This window comes from Procambarus clarkii, unplaced genomic scaffold (genome assembly GCF_040958095.1).
Source record: "Procambarus clarkii isolate CNS0578487 unplaced genomic scaffold, FALCON_Pclarkii_2.0 HiC_scaffold_119, whole genome shotgun sequence".
Classification (NCBI taxonomy): Eukaryota; Metazoa; Arthropoda; class Malacostraca; order Decapoda; family Cambaridae; genus Procambarus; species Procambarus clarkii.
Genome location: NW_027189152.1, coordinates 1,360,485 through 1,367,735, shown reverse-complemented (window position 1 = coordinate 1,367,735; position 7,251 = coordinate 1,360,485).

The window sequence follows — 7,251 nt, the reverse complement described above, 5'->3', positions numbered from 1 at the left end:
TGCATTTTGTTTCGTACGAAAAAACATCTAATTTAGCAATATTTTGACGTTTATCATCCCTTTTCCCATTATGATTTAAACAAAATATCATTGAATTAGGCAAAATATTTCCGTTTTTCCACTTTTTTGTGAATTTTCAGTTTATTGGTATTAATTCATTATATATACGATAAAAATGATGCAAACACATAATTGATTAGATAATAACCTTAAATACTTCATTTTGAATCAACTATTTGTTTCTCGTTAAAATACTGAGTAAGATATTGAGAAGGGAAGAAGTTCTGTTTTTATTGCATATATCAACGTTTCAGCCGGAATAGAGCGGTTTTCGTGTACTTCTTCCATCGGAAATATAAACGGAAAATCAGGAACATTTTAGTTAATTCTAATGAAAACACATTGATTTTTTTCTTTTGTATTGGAAACAACATTGCCATATGTCTTTTCTTGGATCTAAATAATACGAAATCTCGCTCTATGATATGAGGTTAAAATCCTCAAATAAATAGTGACTTTTTCACGTTTTTCATGTAATTTGATATTACGTAAATATATTCATTTTTACCAATATTTCGATACTATTTCATGTAGTATCACAATATGTGATTTGGCCTTCAAATCTCAGAATTTCGCATAATATTGCATTTTAAGCAAGTTTTCTTGCATTTTGTTTCGTACGAAAAATCATCGAATTTAGCAATATTTTGACGTTTATCATCCCCTTTTCCTTTATGTGATTTAAACAAAATATCATCGAATTGGGCAATATTTTGCCGTTTTTCCACGTTTTTTTGAATTTTCAGTTTATGGGTATTTATTCATTATATATACGATAAAAATGATGCAAACACATAATTGATTAGATAATAACCTTAAATACTTCATTTTCAATCAACTATTTGTTTCTCGTTAAAATACTGAGTAAGATATTTAAAAGGGGAGAAGTTCTATTTTTATTACATATATCGACGTTTCAGCTGGAATAGAGATGTTTTCGTGTACATCTTCCATCGGTAATATAAACGGAAAATCAAGAACATTTTAGTTAATTCTAATGAAAACACATTGTTTTTTTATCATTTGTATTGGAAAGAACATTGTCATATATCTTTTCTTGGATCTAAATATTACGAAACCTCGCTCTATGATTTGAAGTTAAAATCCTCAAATATGGTAAAATAGTGACTTTTTCACGTTAATCATGTAGTTTGATATTACGTAAATATATTCATTTTACCAATAATTCGATACTATTTCATGTAGTATCACGATATGTGATTTGGCCTTCAAATCTCAGAATTTTGCATAATATTGCATTTTAAGCAAGTTTTCTTGCATTTTGTTTCGTACGAAAAATCATCAAATTTAGGAATATTTTGACGTTTATCATGCCCTTTTCCTTTATGTGATTTAAACATAATATCATCGAATTAGGCAATATTTTCCCGTTTTCCACGTTTTTGTGAATTTTCAGTTTATTGTTATTAATTCATTATATATACGATAAAAATGATGCAAACACATAATTGATTAGAAATTAATCTTAAATACTTCATTTTCAATCAACCATTTGTTTCTCGTTAAAATACAGAGTAGGATATTTAAAAGGGGAGAAGTTCTGTTTTTATTGCATATATCGACGTTTCAGCCGGAATAGAGATGTTTTCGTGTACGTCTTCCATCGGTAAAATAAACGGAAAATCAGGAACATTTTAGTTAATTTTATTGAAAACACATTGATTTTTATCGTTTGTATTGGATAAAACATTGTCAAATGTCTTTTCATGGATCTAAATAATACGAAACCTCGCTCTATGATTTGAAGTTAAAATCCTCATATACGGTAAAATAGTGACTTTTTTACGTTAATCATGTAGTTTGACATTACATTAATATATTCATTTTTACCAACATTTCGATACTATTTCATGTAGTATCACGATATGTGATTTGGCCTTCAAATCTCAGAATTTTGAATAATATTGCATTTAAAGCAAGTTTTCTTGCATTATGTTTCGTACGAAAAATCATCGAATTTAGCAATATTTTGACGTTAATCATCCCCTTTTCCTTTATGTGATTTAAACAAAATATCATCGAATTTGGCAACATTTTCCCGTTTTTCCACGTTTTTGAGAATTTTCAGTTTATTGTTATTAATTCATTATATAAACAATAAAAATGATGCAAACACATAATTGATTACAAATTAATCTTAAATACTTCATTTTCAATCAACAATTTGTTTCTCGTTAAAATACTGAGTAGGATATTTAAAAGCGGAGAAGTTCTGTTTTTATTGAATATATCGACGTTTCAGCCGGAATAGAGATGTTTTCGTGTACGTCTTCCATCGGTAATATAAACGGAAAATCAAGAACATTTTAGTTAATTCTAATGAAAACACATTGTTTTTTATCATTTGTATTGGAAACAGCATTGTCATATGTCTTTTCTTGGATCTAAATAATACGAAACCTCGCTCTATGATTTGAAGTTAAAATCCTCAAATATGGTAAAACAGTGACTTTTTCACGTTAATTATGTAGTTTGATATTACGTAAATATATTCATTTTTACCAATATTTCGATACTATTTCATGTTGTATCACGATATGTGATTTGGCCATCAAATCTCAGAATTTCGCATAATATTGCATTTTAAGCAAGTTTTCTTGCATTTTGTTTCGTACGAAAAAACATCTAATTTAGCAATATTTTGACGTTTATCATCCCTTTTCCCATTATGATTTAAACAAAATATCTTTGAATTAGGCAAAATATTTCCGTTTTTCCACTTTTTTGTGAATTTTCAGTTTATTGGTATTAATTCATTATATATACGATAAAAATGATGCAAACACATAATTGATTAGATAATAACCTTAAATACTTCATTTTGAATCAACTATTTGTTTCTCGTTAAAATACTGAGTAAGATATTGAGAAGGGAAGAAGTTCTGTTTTTATTGCATATATCAACGTTTCAGCCGGAATAGAGCGGTTTTCGTGTACTTCTTCCATCGGTAATATAAACGGAAAATCAGGAACATTTTAGTTAATTCTAATGAAAACACATTGATTTTTTTCTTTTGTATTGGAAACAACATTGCCATATGTCTTTTCTTGGATCTAAATAATACGAAATCTCGCTCTATGATATGAGGTTAAAATCCTCAAATAAATAGTGACTTTTTTCACGTTTTTCATGTAATTTGATATTACGTAAATATATTCATTTTTACCAATATTTCGATACTATTTCATGTAGTATCACAATATGTGATTTGGCCTTCAAATCTCAGAATTTCGCATAATATTGCATTTTAAGCAAGTTTTCTTGCATTTTGTTTCGTACGAAAAATCATCGAATTTAGCAATATTTTGACGTTTATCATCCCCTTTTCCTTTATGTGATTTAAACAAAATATCATCGAATTGGGCAATATTTTGCCGTTTTTCCACGTTTTTTTTAATTTTCAGTTTATGGGTATTTATTCATTATATATACGATAAAAATGATGCAAACACATAATTGATTAGATAATAACCTTAAATACTTCATTTTCAATCAACTATTTGTTTCTCGTTAAAATACTGAGTAAGATATTTAAAAGGGGAGAAGTTCTATTTTTATTACATATATCGACGTTTCAGCTGGAATAGAGATGTTTTCGTGTACATCTTCCATCGGTAATATAAACGGAAAATCAAGAACATTTTAGTTAATTCTAATGAAAACACATTGTTTTTTTATCATTTGTATTGGAAAGAACATTGTCATATATCTTTTCTTGGATCTAAATATTACGAAACCTCGCTCTATGATTTGAAGTTAAAATCCTCAAATATGGTAAAATAGTGACTTTTTCACGTTAATCATGTAGTTTGATATTACGTAAATATATTCATTTTACCAATAATTCGATACTATTTCATGTAGTATCACGATATGTGATTTGGCCTTCAAATCTCAGAATTTTGCATAATATTGCATTTTAAGCAAGTTTTCTTGCATTTTGTTTCGTACGAAAAATCATCAAATTTAGGAATATTTTGACGTTTATCATGCCCTTTTCCTTTATGTGATTTAAACATAATATCATCGAATTAGGCAATATTTTCCCGTTTTCCACGTTTTTGTGAATTTTCAGTTTATTGTTATTAATTCATTATATATACGATAAAAATGATGCAAACACATAATTGATTAGAAATTAATCTTAAATACTTCATTTTCAATCAACCATTTGTTTCTCGTTAAAATACAGAGTAGGATATTTAAAAGGGGAGAAGTTCTGTTTTTATTGCATATATCGACGTTTCAGCCGGAATAGAGATGTTTTCGTGTACGTCTTCCATCGGTAAAATAAACGGAAAATCAGGAACATTTTAGTTAATTCTGTTGAAAACACATTGATTTTTATCGTTTGTATTGGATAAAACATTGTCAAATGTCTTTTCATGGATCTAAATAATACGAAACCTCGCTCTATGATTTGAAGTTAAAATCCTCATATACGGTAAAATAGTGACTTTTTTACGTTAATCATGAAGTTTGATATTACATAAATATATTCATTTTTACCAACATTTCGATACTATTTCATGTAGTATCACGATATGTGATTTGGCCTTCAAATCTCAGAATTTCGAATAATATTGCATTTTAAGCAAGTTTTCTTGCATTATGTTTCGTACGAAAAATCATCGAATTTAGCAATATTTTGACGTTAATCATCCCCTTTTCCTTTATGTGATTTAAACAAAATATCATCGAATTTGGCAACATTTTCCCGTTTTTCCACGTTTTTGAGAATTTTCAGTTTATTGTTATTAATTCATTATATAAACAATAAAAATGATGCAAACACATAATTGATTACAAATTAATCTTAAATACTTCATTTTCAATCAACAATTTGTTTCTCGTTAAAATACTGAGTAGGATATTTAAAAGCGGAGAAGTTCTGTTTTTATTGCATATATCGACGTTTCAGCCGGAATAGAGATGTTTTCGTGTACGTCTTCCATCGGTAATATAAACGGAAAATCAAGAACATTTTAGTTAGTTCTAATGAAAACACATTGTTTTTTATCATTTGTATTGGAAACAACATTGTCATATGTCTTTTCTTGGATCTAAATAATACGAAACCTCGCTCTATGATTTGAAGTTAAAATCCTCGTATATGGTAAAATAGTGACTTTTTCACGTAAATCATGTAGTTTCATATTACGTAAATATATTCATTTTTACCAATAATTCGATACTATTTCATGTAGTATCACGATATGTGATTTGGCCTTCAGATCTCAGAATTTCGCATAATATTGCATTTTAAGCAAGTTTTCTTGCATTTTGTTTCGTACGAAAAATCATCAAATTTAGGAATATTTTGACGTTTATCATCCCCTTTTCCTTTATGTGATTTAAACAAAATATCATCGAATTTGGCAACATTTTCCCGTTTTTCCACGTTTTTGAGAATTTTTAGTTTATTGTTATTAATTCATTATATAAACAATAAAAATGATGCAAACACATAATTGATTACAAATTAATCTTAAATACTTCATTTTCAATCAACAATTTGTTTCTCGTTAAAATACTGAGTAGGATATTTAAAAGCGGAGAAGTTCTGTTTTTATTGAATATATCGACGTTTCAGCCGGAATAGAGATGTTTTCGTGTACGTCTTCCATCGGTAATATAAACGGAAAATCAAGAACATTTTAGTTAATTCTAATGAAAACACATTGTTTTTTATCATTTGTATTGGAAACAGCATTGTCATATGTCTTTTCTTGGATCTAAATAATACGAAACCTCGCTCTATGATTTGAAGTTAAAATCCTCAAATATGGTAAAACAGTGACTTTTTCACGTTAATTATGTAGTTTGATATTACGTAAATATATTCATTTTTACCAATATTTCGATACTATTTCATGTTGTATCACGATATGTGATTTGGCCATCAAATCTCAGAATTTCGCATAATATTGCATTTTAAGCAAGTTTTCTTGCATTTTGTTTCGTACGAAAAAACATCTAATTTAGCAATATTTTGACGTTTATCATCCCTTTTCCCATTATGATTTAAACAAAATATCATTGAATTAGGCAAAATATTTCCGTTTTTCCACTTTTTTGTGAATTTTCAGTTTATTGGTATTAATTCATTATATATACGATAAAAATGATGCAAACACATAATTGATTAGATAATAACCTTAAATACTTCATTTTGAATCAACTATTTGTTTCTCGTTAAAATACTGAGTAAGATATTGAGAAGGGAAGAAGTTCTGTTTTTATTGCATATATCAACGTTTCAGCCGGAATAGAGCGGTTTTCGTGTACTTCTTCCATCGGTAATATAAACGGAAAATCAGGAACATTTTAGTTAATTCTAATGAAAACACATTGATTTTTTTCTTTTGTATTGGAAACAACATTGCCATATGTCTTTTCTTGGATCTAAATAATACGAAATCTCGCTCTATGATATGAGGTTAAAATCCTCAAATAAATAGTGACTTTTTCACGTTTTTCATGTAATTTGATATTACGTAAATATATTCATTTTTACCAATATTTCGATACTATTTCATGTAGTATCACAATATGTGATTTGGCCTTCAAATCTCAGAATTTCGCATAATATTGCATTTTAAGCAAGTTTTCTTGCATTTTGTTTCGTACGAAAAATCATCGAATTTAGCAATATTTTGACGTTTATCATCCCCTTTTCCTTTATGTGATTTAAACAAAATATCATCGAATTGGGCAATATTTTGCCGTTTTTCCACGTTTTTTTGAATTTTCAGTTTATGGGTATTTATTCATTATATATACGATAAAAATGATGCAAACACATAATTGATTAGATAATAACCTTAAATACTTCATTTTCAATCAACTATTTGTTTCTCGTTAAAATACTGAGTAAGATATTTAAAAGGGGAGAAGTTCTATTTTTATTACATATATCGACGTTTCAGCTGGAATAGAGATGTTTTCGTGTACATCTTCCATCGGTAATATAAACGGAAAATCAAGAACATTTTAGTTAATTCTAATGAAAACACATTGTTTTTTTATCATTTGTATTGGAAAGAACATTGTCATATATCTTTTCTTGGATCTAAATATTACGAAACCTCGCTCTATGATTTGAAGTTAAAATCCTCAAATATGGTAAAATAGTGACTTTTTCACGTTAATCATGTAGTTTGATATTA